Consider the following 14,096-nt stretch of genomic DNA (forward strand, 5'->3'; position numbering starts at 1 on the left):
GGTAATGGCAGTTAGGGGAGGAGCTATATAGCAGCTCTGCTGGGTGAATCCTCTTGCACTTCCTGTTGGGGAGGAGTTAATATCCCATAAGTAATGGATGATCCGTGGACTGGATACACTTAACAAGAGAAATAACTAATTGTGTAGTTCATTAACAAATCTAGACAGGCCCAGAGCTTGTTTTCCCACAAAAAAACTCTGAATTGCACTGTTCCAATGCAGCAAAGGATTCTGGGTAAAATATGCAAATTAAGTACACAATGACACACCCTTCACCCAGCAGTGATTCCTAACCTTCCTCCAGCTGATGAGTGGCAAAAACCACAAAACAGTCTGTCCTGGGATGGTTATGAATCACTGCACTAACCCTAGCTAAGTTTATAAGCTGTGTGAACAGCGATACTTTGGCGTAAAGGGAACCTGCTGAAAAGCACCCTGAAGTAAAAAGGTGTGTCATTGTGTACTTAATTTGCATATTTTACCCAGAATCCTTTGCTGCATTGGAAACAGTGTAATTCAGAAGTTTTCTGTGGGAAAACAAGCCTCTGGGCCTGTCTAGATTTGTTAATGAACTACACAATGAGTTATTTTTTCTATATTCTATTTATTCCTAAATACATATGTCTACATATATCTGATGGTATTTTGCTTAAATATATAGCTATACCTATATATATATATATATATAGATATATAGGGAAATATATGTATAACTATTAGAACATATTCTATGTGCCAGAACATTGAAATGTGAAATATTTACAGTAAATACATAGTTAAAACCTTTATTAAATAGGAATATTGCATAAATGTTTTTTCATGTTTTCATCTACTTAACTGCAAAGGGTTCCTATGCATATATATATATATATATATATATATATATATATATGTATATATATATATATGTGTGTGTGTGTGTGTGGTGTGCAGCCTGTGACTCTGGGGACAGTGCAGCTTCCTGGGAGTGCTATTGTGCACCCAGGGCTGTGCATGTTGCAGGGTCATAGGATGTGTACCCGGTCCGGTCTGAGAGTGCAGTCCCCTTCCGTGTTTTGTATATGTCTAGGGTGATTACATAAACCTGTGCAACCCTTCACCTTGTTCCCAGTTTGTTGGATTGAGAGCTTGCATTGTGTTGCTGTTTAGGGACTCAGGTTTTGGAAGAGACATTGATGTGGTACCTGGGCTTGTCCCATTTGGCCAGATGTGGTAACTAACTCTTCCATTTTTGCTTTTAATCTTAGCTGAGAGCTTGTAAGTGAGTGCTGGACTTTCTCTGTGTGCTGTATTAATTTGTTTTGTAATTTTCCCTATGGTTTTTGCACCCAGACCTGTCCTGGGGTTAACTGCCTGTGACTCTGGGGACAGTGCAGCTTCCTGAGAGTGCTATTGTGCAACCAGGGCTGTGCATGTTGCATGGTCATGGGATTGTGTACCCGGTCCGGTCTGAGAGTGCAGTCCCCTTCCGTGTTTTATATATATAAATACAATAAACACAAAATACATATGTACACATATATAGACATATCTATATACATACATATATTTTTTAAGAGATGAATATGACTGTATTTCAATGTTAAAGCCATTCGCCTGCCTTTTTTTTTAACAACTTAGATCTCAAATCTTGGACCCCTTATATTTTTTTTGTGCAATATTTGTTTTAAATCATTTTTATTAGATGGTGTTAGTATAAGTGTAACTGCACTTTGTAATGTATTTTTGATTTATTTTGTGACACTTTTTTTGTTTTGCAAAACAGTTAACTAGAGCTCTGCGGAAGAGTTAACCTAACAAACTTTAACTTCAATTGCGCTCAAGCGGTCGCATTTACTTTCAACTTGTAATACGATCATGCAAATGTTAACTCTCCACTTGTAATCTGGCCCTTAATGGAACTTTGAAAATGACCCTTTAAATGTTCAATCTTACTATTTACCTACCTATTCCTCCCAGGCAGCTATAATAAATAAATAAATAAAACTAATTCTGTTCATTTTGTTAGCAAAAGGTTACACTTCATAGCAGACCAGGAACACAGTCCCTGAAGTGCATCTTTATTATGTTTATCTTATGCCCTGTACTGTGGATAGTTATAGTCAGATATAAAGGAGTTCCTGCACTCAGTTCAGCTATATATTACAGCCTCTTTTGGGATAGGGTGAATATAATTGTTTTTAGAGGAAAATAATAGGAAAACATGGTATATAAATAATATAAAATACATTGCATATTTAAACGTTTTGGGCCAGATTACGAGGTGAAGCAGTATTTAATGCTTTTGCTTGCACGCGAACTCCGCTACTCCATTGCGTAGCACTTGTAAAGTTGACAGCAAATTGTTTTCAAAAGTTTGAAAATTGCGACCATGTTGAAATATTCCCCCCATAGAAGTCAATTAAACAAAAAAAGTTGAAATAAAACATAACACCCTACTCACGTGCAAACCTGTTCACATATACTCACGTGCACTAACGCAAAGTTCTTCACATAGCAGAATATGTTCTATTTCTTCATAAATACACATTTCCATATATACTTTACTGAAAGAACACAAAAAGTGAATTGTGCAAAAAAGGTTGCTGCACCTTCGTTATTGCATAATTTAGTGTATTAAGAAATAATCTTTTGAATTCACACATACATCATTCATTGAAATTACTTTATTGAAAATATAATACAAACAAGCACAACACATACATGCTAGGTTAAAAGATACTTAAACTCCCAGGTTGAGCATACTACTGCTGTTTGAGAACAAAAAATACTATTTGTACTGTATATGTTCTCCGCAATAGGGAGTTTTCCTTAGCGTATAAATCATTCTATATCAGATCAGCTATCTGAGGCTAAGCTCCTTCTATAGCGGGAGCTATAATTATCTTTATACTGGCTATAGTTTTACAAGACAGCGTTATTTAACCATGGAGTAAGACAAATTTAAAAATAATGAGACAGTGCTCCTGACATGTACACCCCTGATGCGCGTTTTCCATCACGCTTCTTCGGGAAGGGTACACGCCAGCTGTGTTTGTAACTATTTATTTATTATGAAGTCGCTCCTTCTCTTTCTGGTAGGCTTTTCCTGGGGGAGTGATATGCGTCAAATGGATGTTTAATATGTCTGTTAATCACAGGATCTTCTGTTTTCCATATTCTTATGTCAGAGTAACCATGACCAATCCTGATTGAGATGATGTTTCCTGGTTAGTTTCTATTGGCTGATTGTGTTGACATTTATTTATGATATCTCACTGCATTATCAGTGACTTTATATGATGCATATTTTATATTTATATTGTGACACTATTGTATCATCTCTTGGTTGCCAGTTATTTGTTTTATTGATATCATATTATACAAAGGGTTTTTGATATACAGTGAAATATCTGTGATATAGCTTTATCTTAATTAGATTGGTCAGTGTGCGATCATACTTTGAGTTCATTCTTTTACTGTTCACTTTTGATCTAATATTTTTTATTGTTTAAATATGTGAAGTGTGTATATTAATACAAATACTTATTCAGCATGATACCTTGGAACTAAACAAATTAGACAGTGAAATTAAAGAACAAAATGAATTATTAAAAAAAAATTTGAAGAGAAATTCAATTTCACAGATAAATACCACCAATATCAGGAAGAACTTGACAAACTAGAAAATGAATTAATACACAGAAACAAATCCAAATTTCAAAGGGATATTGATGATTTTAAACAACAAAAAGTAAGATATTTAATAAGAAGACAATAGTGGCACAGAAAGGGAAACAGATATGTCAGATAATGAGATCACAGATACACCAGTGAATACCGCAAGTGTAATCCCTATAACATATAATACCAATTTGCTTTCAAGCAGCACACACTTAAACAACAGGGTGCCTTTTTTAGCTTTAACCCCATGACAACAACAAGCTACGACGCAAATGACAAACACCATAATCTAACCATCCAGAGGCAACAAAAGGAAAAATACGGGCCCAACAAGACAATCGGAGAGTACAAGGGAAATGAGTCCATTTACAAAGATCAGGACCAACACTTAAAGGGACATGAAACCCAAACATTTTCTTTCATGTTTCAGATAGAGAATACAGTTTTAAACAACTTTCAAATTTACTTCTATTATCTAATCTGTTTCATTCTGTTTGTATCATTTGTTGAAGGAGCAGCAATGTTCTAATGCTTTCTAACTGAACACATGGATGAGCCAATCACAATATATATATATATATATATATATATATATATATATATATATATATATATATATATATAAATCTTCCATGTGTGTCTTGCACTCACAATGCAATAGGGACATCAACCAGGGTGCCAAGTCAGGTATATCAATAATCCATTATAGAAGAGGACTGCACTCACTGGATTTGGTATATAAAATTTTTTTTTTTTTATTAAGGTGACGTTTCGGGGTACGCAGACCCCTTCCTCTGTCTGGTCTGAGGAAGGGGTCTGCGTACCCCGAAACGTCGCCTTAATACATTTTTTTTTATTTTATATACAAAATACAGTGAGTGCAGTCCTCTTCTATAATGTATTATATATATATATATATATATATATATATATTTATATATATATATATATATATATGCAGCCACCAATCAACAGCTAGAACCTAGGTATAATAAGTATGTTGTATAAAGATTAATGCCTAGATTTAGAGTTCTGCGTTAGCCGTCCAAACCAGCGTTAGGGGCTCCTAACGCTGGTTTTGGCCGCCCGCTGGTATTTAGAGTTAGTCAAGAAAGGGTCTAACGCTCACTTTCCAGCCGAGACTTTTCCATACCGCAGATCCCCTTACGCCAATTGCGTATCCTATCTTTCAATGGGATCTTTCTAACGCTGGTATTTAGAGTCTTGGCTGAAGTGAGCGTTAGAAATCTAACGACAAAACTCCAGCCGCAGAAAAAGTCAGGAGTTAAGAGCTTTATGGGCTAACGCCGGTTCAGAAAGCTCTTAACTACTGTGCTCTAAAGTACACTAACACCCATAAACTACCTATGCACCCCTAAACTGAGGTCTCCCCACATCGCCACCACTATAATTAAATTTATTTTATTTTGTTAGATTTAAATTATATTTAACTTAGGGGGGTGTTAGTGTTAGGGTTAGACATTTAAGGGGTTATACATTTATTATAGTAGGGGTGAGGTCGCGATGTTAGGGAGGGCAGATTAGGGGTTAATACTAATTATTATAGGGTTTTTGAGGCAGGAGTGAGGCGGTTTAGGGGTTAATACATTTATTATAGTGGCGGCAAGGTCCGGTCGGCAGATTAGGGGTTAAGAAGTGTAGGTAGGTAGCAGCGACGTTGGGGGGGCAGATTAGGGGTTAATAAATATAATATAGGTTTCGGCGATGTTAGGGGCAGCAGATTAGGGGTACATAGCTATAATGTAGGTTGCAGCGGTGTCCGGAGTGGAAGAATAGGGGTTAATAGTATAATGCAGGTGTCAGTGATAGCGGGGGGGCGGCAGATTAGGGGTTAATAATTGTAAGGTTAGGGGTGTTTAGACTCGGGGTTCATTTTAGGGTGTTAGGTGTAGACTTAGGAAATGTTTCCCATAGGAAAAAATGGGGCTGCATTAGGAGCTGAACGCTGCTTTTTTGCAGGGTGTTAGGTTTTTTTTTCAGCTCAAACTGCCCTATTGTTTCCAATGGGGATATCGTGCACGAGCACGATTTTTAAGCTAGCCACGTCCGTAAGCAACGCTGGTATTGAGGGTTGAAGTGGTGGTAAATATACCTGTACGCTCCCGTTTTGGAGCCTAACGCAGCCCTTCAGAAGAACTCTCAATACCAGCGTTGTTTAAAAGGTGCGGGGGGAAAAAAAACCATGCGTAGCTAACACTCCCCTTCTAACGCAAAACTCTAAATCTAGGTGTAAGGGAATATCCTTACCACAGTATCTACTTATGTATGTGACACCATGGAAGTTTTACAAATATTGAAAGATCTACATCTTACAGAAAATACATGGTTAGTCACAGCGGATGTTGAATCCTTGTACACTAGTATCAGACATAAATATGACATAACAGCAATCAAATATTTCCTATCAACAAATGAATGTGACAATCAGGACACACAATCAGTTTATTGTAAAATTGTTAAAATATGTACTGACGCATAACATCTTTACATTTAAAGATCAATATTATCTACAGGTACAGGGAGCAGCCATGGACACGGCATGTGCCCAACCTATTCTCATTCCATATGATATTCACATTCACTGTTTCTTATTTGAGAGAACACTGCATTAATTTAAAATGCACCACTGCACTATAGTTAGGTAACATTCGGATACACTCCATGAACAAATAGACATGCAAAACCCATACCACCCAAATACCTCGCACTTCACATATTTAAAATCAATTCTGTTTTACAGAAAATTTAAAATGTATGATCAAAAGTGAACAGTAAATGAATGAACTCTGAACAAATTAATTACATACCAACTATATAGCATTACTTACCAAGGAATAAATATAACATTTATGAACATAAAAGAATAAATTAAAAATAATCCTAAAATAACATAACATGGAAAAGTACAAATGTTCTCTTGAATAGTCTCACTCAAAGTATGATCACAAAAACTGACCAATCTGATTAAGATTAAGCTATATCACAGATATTTCGCTGTATATCAAAAACCCTTTGTATAATACGATATTAATAAAACAAATAACTCAAAACCAAGAGATGATACAATATTGTCACATATATGACATAATGTAAATATAAAACAAGAATCATATAAAATCACTAATAATGCAGCAAGACATCATAAATAAATGTCAACATGATCAGCCAATTGAAACTAATCAGGAAACATCATCTCAATCAGGATTGGTCATGTGTACTCTGACGTATGAATATGGAAAATAGAAGATCCTGTGATTAAAAAACATATTGAGCATCCAATTGACACATATTACTCCCCCAGAAAAAGCCTATCAGAACAAGAAGAAAGAAGAAGTAAATAGTTACAAACATAGCCGGCGTGTACACCTCCAAAGGAGCGTGATGTGAAAAGTGTGTGCATGTCAGGAGCACTGTCTCCTTATTTTTAAATTCGGCTTACTCCATGGTTAAATAATGCTGTTTTGTAAACCTGGAGCAGCAACCTTTTCTTTCAGTAAACTATTGAAAAAATAGTTGCTAGCTAACCTTTATAACAAACAGGTCTGGAATAAATTGTAAACAATTTAATAACTGTTTGTTCTCAGTAATAATTAATATTGCATAACCCCAGACAGTTAGTTTTAAAGTAAATATTTATATTTTTATATATATATATATATATATATATATATATATATATATATATATATATATATATATATATATGTGTGTTGTTCTGGGTTCCAAGCACTCATTGTACTGGTGAATTGCTTGGGTGCTCTCTATGGTAGATAGATAGAAACTTTAAAGGAAGAAGAGGCACTCACAGGACTTAGTAAACAATATTTTTATTAGTATTTCAACAACAAGGTTCATTCAACATTTCGGTCCTCACAGGGACCTTTGTTAAGACTGTTTTGTAGTCAATACACAGTGGAATATGCTCAGCGGTGAACAGTTGTATGTCTGTTCCGCTCTTGAGACATATAACTGAAGTACTAATAAAAATATTGTTTAGTAAGTCCTGTGAGTACCTCTTCTTCCTTTGAAGTTTATATATACTGTATATATATATATATATATATATATATATATATATATAAAACACAAATTTATGCTTACCTGATAAATTTATTTCTCTTGTGGTGTATCCAGTCCACGGATCATCCATTACTTGTGGGATATTCTCATTCCCAACAGGAAGTTGCAAGAGGACACCCACAGCAGAGCTGTAATATAGCTCCTCCCCTAACTGTCATAGCCAGTCATTCGACCGAAAACAAGCCGAGAAAGGAGGAACCATAGGGTGCAGTGGTTACTGTAGTTTAAATTTAAAAATTACCTGCCTTAAAATGACAGGGCGGGCCGTGGACTGGATACACCACAAGAGAAATAAATGTATCAGGTAAGCATAAATTGTGTTTTCTCTTGTAAGGTGTATCCAGTCCACGGATCATCCATTACTTGTGGGATACCAATACCAAAGCTAAAGTACACGGATGAAGGGAGGGACAAGGCAGGAACTTAAATGGAAGGAACCACTGCCCGTAAAACCTCTCCCCCAAATATAGCCTCCGAAGAAGCAAAAGTATCAAATTTGTAAAATTTTGAAAAAATATGAAGCGAAGACCAAGTCGTCGCCTTGCAAATCTGATCAAAAGAAGCCTCATTTTTAAAGGCTCAAGTGGAAGCCACAGCTCTAGTGGAATGAGCTGTAATCCTTTCAGGAGGTTGCTGTCCAGCAGTCTCATAGGCTAAGCGGATTAAGCTTCTTAGTCAAAAAGAAAAAGAGGTTGCCGAAGCCTTTTGACCTCTCCTCTGTCCAGAGTAGACAACAAACAAAGCAGATGTTTGACGAAAATCTTTAGTAGCTTGTAAGTAAAACTTTAAAGCACGGACCACGTCCAAATTGTGTAACACAAGTATGGAACAACAATCTCTTAATTGATATTCTTGTTAGATACCACCTTAGGTAAGAACCCAGGTTTGGTACGCAGGACTACCTTATCCATATGAAAAATCAGATAAGGAGAATCACATTGTAAGGCAGATAGCTCAGAGACTCTACGAGCCGAGGAAATAGCTACCAAAAAAAAAGAACTTTCCAAGATAAAAGCTTGATATCTATGGAATGAAGAGGTTCAAACGGAACTCCTTGAAGAACCTTAAGAACCAAGTTTAAGCTCCATGGCTGAGCAACAGGTTTAAAACACAGGCTTGATTCTAACTAAAGCCTGACAAAATGCCTGAGCGTCTGGAACATCTGCCAGACGCTTAACTAGCTGACAATCCTTTTTCCAAACCTTCTTGGAGAAAAGATAATATCCTAGCAATCCTGACCTTACTCCATGAGTAACCCTTGGATTCACACCAATAAAGATATCTACGCCATACCTTATGGTAAATTTTCCTGGTGACAGGCTTTCGTGCCTGCCTTAAGGTATCAATAACTGACTCGGAGAAGCTACGCTTTGATAAAATCAAGCGTTCAATCTCCAGGCAGTCAGCCTCAGAGAAATTAGATTTGGATGGTTGAAAGGACCCTGAAGTAGAAGGTCCTGTTTCAGAGGCAGAGACCATGGTGGAAAGGATGACATGTCCACTAGATCTGCATACCAGGTCCTGCGTGGCCACGCAGGTGCTATCAGAATCGCCGATGCTCTCTCCTGCTTGATCTTGGCAATCAGTCGAGGGAGCAGAGGAAACGGTGGAAACACATAAGCCAGGTTGAAAGACCAGGGCGCTGCTAGAGCATCTATCAGTGTCGCCTTGGGATCCCTGGACCTGGATCCATAACACGGAAGCTTGGCGTTCTGGCGAGACGCCATGAGATCCAGTTCTGGTTTGCCCCAACGATGAATCAGTTGTGCAAATTCCTCCGGATGGAGTTCCCACTCTCCCGGATGAAAAGTCTGACGACTTAGAAAATCCGCCTCCCAGTGCTCTACACCTGGGATATGGATAGCTGATAGGTGACAAGAGTGAATCTCTGCCCAGCGAATTATTTTTGAAACTTCTAACATCTCTAGGGAACTTCTCGTTCCCCCCTTGATGGTTGATGTAAGCTACAGTCATGATGTTGTCCGACTGAAATCTGATGTACCTCAGAGTTGCTAACTGAGGCCAAGCCTGAAGAGCCTTGAATATCACTCTTAGTTCCAGAATATTTAATGGAAGGAGAGACTCCTCCTGAGTCCACGATCCCTGAGCCTTCAGGGAGTTCCAGACTGCACCCCAACCTAGAAGGCTGGCATCTGTCGTAACAATTGTCCAATCTGGCATGCGAAAGGTCATACCTTTGGACAGATGGACCCGAGATAGCCACCAGAGAAGAGAATCCCTGGTCTCTTGGTCCAGATTCAGTTGAGGGGACAAATCTGTGTAATCCCCGCTCCACTGACTAAGCATGCATAGTTGCAGCGGTCTGAGATGTAAGCGTGCAAACGGCAATATGTCCATTGCCGCTACCATTAAGCCGATTACTTCCATACACTGAACCACCGAAGGGCGCGGAATGGAATGAAGAACCCGGCAGGAATTTAGAAGCTTTCATAACCTGGACTCCGTCAGGTGAATTTTCATTTCTACAGAATCTATCAGAGTCCCTAGAAAGGAAACTCTTGTGAGTGGGGATAGAGAACTCTTTTCCTTCTTGACTTTCCACCCATGCGACCACAGAAATGCCAGTACTACGTCCGTATGAGACTTGGCAATTTGGAAGTTTGACGCCTGTATCAGGATGTCGTCTAAATAAGGGGCTACTGCTATGCCCCGCGGCCTTAGGACCGCCATAAGTGCCCCTAGAACCTTTGTAAAGATTCTTGGTGCTGTAGCTAATCCCAAGGGAAGAGCTACAACTGGTAATGCCTGTCTTAAAAGGCAAACCTGAGAAACCGATGATGATCTTTGTGTATCGGAATGTGAAGATAAGCATCCTTTAGATCCACTGTAGTCATATATTGACCCTCCTGGATCAGTGGTAGGATGGTACGAATAGTTTCCATCTTGAACGACGGAACTTTGAGGAATTTTTTTAAGATCTTTAGATCCAAAATTGGTCTGAAGGTTCCCTCTTTTTTGGGAACCACAGATTTGAGTAAAAACCCTGTCCCTGTTCCTCCTTTGGAACTGGATGGATCACTCCCATAACTAGGAGGACTCGTACACAGTGTAAGAATGCCTCTCTCTTTATCTGGTGTGCAGATAATTGTGAAAGGTGAAATCTCCCTTTTGGGGGGGAAGCTTTGAAGTCCAGAAGATATCCCTGGGATATAATTTCCAACGCCCAGGGATCCTGAACATTTCTTGCCCTCGCCTGGGCAAAGAGTGAAAGTCTGCCCCCTACTAGATCCATTCCTGGATAGGGGGCCTTCCTTCATGCTGTCTTAGAGGCAGCAGCAGGCTTTTTTACCTGCTTACCTTTTTTCCATGTCAGGTTTGGTCTCCAGACCGTCTTGGATTGAGCAAAATTTCCCTCTTGTTTATTATTAGAGGAAGTTGATGCCGCACCTGCCTTGAAGTTTTGAAAGGAACGAAAATTAGACTGTTTGGCCCTAGATTTGGACCTGTCCTGAGGAAGGGCATGACCTTTTCCTCCAGTGATATCAGCAATAATCTCCTTCAACCAGGCCCGAATAGGGTCTGCCCCTTGAAGGGAATGTTAAGTAGCTTAGATTTTGAAGTCACGTCAGCTGACCATGATCTAAGCCATAGCGCTCTGCGCGCCTGTATAGCAAAACCAGAATTCTTAGCCGTTAGTTTAGTCAAATGAACAATGGCATCAGAATAAAAGAATTGGCTAGATTAAATGCTCTAAGTTTGCCAAGTATGTCATCCAATGGAGTCGCTACCTGTAAAGCCTCTTCCAGAGACTCAAACCAGTACGCCGCAGCAGCAGTGTCAGGGGCAATGCATGCAAGGGGCTGTAGGATAAAACCTTGTTGAATAAATATTTTCTTAAGGTAACCTCTAATTTTCTATCCATTGGATCTAAAAAAAAAAAGCACAACTGTCCTCAACAGGGATAGTAGTACGTTTTACTAGAGTAGAAACTGCTCCCTCCACCTTAGGGACTGTCTGCCATAAGTCCCATGTGGTGGCGTCTATTGGAAACATTTTTCTAAAAATAGGAGGGGAAGAGAACGGCACACCTGGTCTATCCCATTCCTTATTAATAAGTTCTGTAAACCTTTTAGGTATTTGGAAAAACATCAGTACACACCGGCACTGCAAAGTATTTATCCAGTCTACACAATTTCTCTGGCACTGCAATGGTATCACAGTCATTCAGAGCAGCTAAAACCTCCCTAAGCAACACGCGGAGGTGTTCAAGCTTAAATTTAAATGTAGAAATATTAGAATCAGGTATCTTTCCTGAGTCATTAACATCACCCACTGACTGAAGCTCTCTTTCCTCAGCTTCTGCATATTGTGAGGCAGTATCAGGCATGGTTCTTAAAGCGTCAGTATGCTCTGCATTTTGTCTCACCCCAGAGCTATCTCGCTTACCTCTAAGTTCAGGTAGTCTGGCTAATACCGCTGACAGTGTATTATCCATGACTGCCGCCATGTCTTGTAAAGTAAACGCTATGGGCGCCCTATATGTACTTGGCGCCATTTGAGCGTGAGTCCCTTAAGCGGGAGTCAAAGGGTCTGACACGTGGGGAAAGTTAGTTGGCATAACTTCCCCCTCATCAGATTCCTCCGGTGATACATTTTTTAAAGACAGAAAAACATAATTTATGCTTACCTGATAAATTTATTTCTCTTGTAGTGTATCCAGTCCACGGATCATCCATTACTTATGGGATATTAACTCCTCCCCAACAGGAAGTGCAAGAGGATTCACCCAGCAGAGCTGCTATATAGCTCCTCCCCTAACTGCCATTACCAGTCATTCGACCGAAAACATGCAGAGAAAGGAAAACCATAGGGTACAGTGGTGACTGTAGTTTAATGGAAAAATTACCTGCCTTAAAGTGACAGGGCGGGCCGTGGACTGGATACACTACAAGAGAAATAAATTTATCAGGTAAGCATAAATTATGTTTTCTCTTGTTAAGTGTATCCAGTCCACGGATCATCCATTACTTATGGGATACCAATACCAAAGCTAAAGTACACGGATGACGGGAGGGACAGGCAGGCTCTTTATACGGAAGGAACCACTGCCTGAAGAGCCTTTCTCCCAAAAACAGCCTCCGAAGAAGCAAAAGTGTCAAATTTGGAAAAAGTATGAAGAGAAGACCAAGTTGCAGCCTTGCAAATCTGTTCAACAGAAGCCTCATTCTTAAAGGCCCAAGTGGAAGCCACAGCTCTAGTAGAATGTGCTGTAATTCTTTCAGGAGGCTGCTGTCCAGCAGTCTCATAGGCTAACCGTATTATGCTACGAAGCCAAAAGGAGAGAGAGGTAGCCAAAGCTTTTTGACCTCTCCTCTGACCAGAATAAACGACAAACAGGGAAGACGTTTGTCGAAAATCCTTAGTTGCCTGTAGATAAAATTTCAGGGCACGGACTACATCTAGATTGTGTAGCAGACGTTCCTTTTTCGAAGAAGGATTAGGACACAAAGATGGAACCACAATCTCTTGATTGATATTCCTGTTAGTGACCACCTTAGGTAGGAACCCAGGTTTAGTACGCAGAACTACCTTGTCTGAATGAAAAATCAGATAAGGAGAATCACAATGTAAGGCAGATAACTCAGAGACTCTTCGAGCCGAGGAAATCGCCATTAAAAACAGAACTTTCCAAGATAACAACTTGATATCAATGGAATGAAGGGGTTCAAACGGAACCCCCTGTAAAACATTAAGAACTAAGTTCAAACTCCATGGTGGAGCAACAGTTTTAAACACAGGCTTGATCCTAGCTAAAGCCTGACTAAAAGCTTGAACGTCCGGAACTTCTGACAGACGTTTGTGTAAAAGAATAGACAGAGCTGAAATCTGTCCCTTTAAGGAACTAGCGGATAAACCCTTTTCTAAACCTTCTTGTAGAAAAGACAATATCCTCGGAATCCTAACCTTACTCCATGAGTAACTCTTGGATTCGCACCAATATAAGTATTTGCGCCATATCTTATGGTAAATCTTTCTGGTAACAGGCTTCCTAGCCTGTATTAAGGTATCAATAACTGACTCAGAAAAACCACGTTTTGATAAAATCAAGCGTTCAATTTCCAAGCAGTCAGCTTCAGAGAAATTAGATTTTGATTTTTGAAGGGACCCTGGATCAGAAGGTCCTGTTTCAGAGGTAGCGACCAAGGTGGACAGGATGACATGTCCACTAGATCTGCATACCAAGTCCTGCGTGGCCATGCAGGCGCTATTAGAATCACTGATGCTCTCTCCTGTTTGATTCTGGCAATCAATCGAGGAAGCATCGGGAAGGGTGGAAACACATAAGCCATCCCGAAGGTCCAAGGTGCTGT

The sequence above is a fragment of the Bombina bombina genome, chromosome 5, assembly GCF_027579735.1.
Source record: "Bombina bombina isolate aBomBom1 chromosome 5, aBomBom1.pri, whole genome shotgun sequence".
Lineage (NCBI taxonomy): Eukaryota > Metazoa > Chordata > Amphibia > Anura > Bombinatoridae > Bombina > Bombina bombina.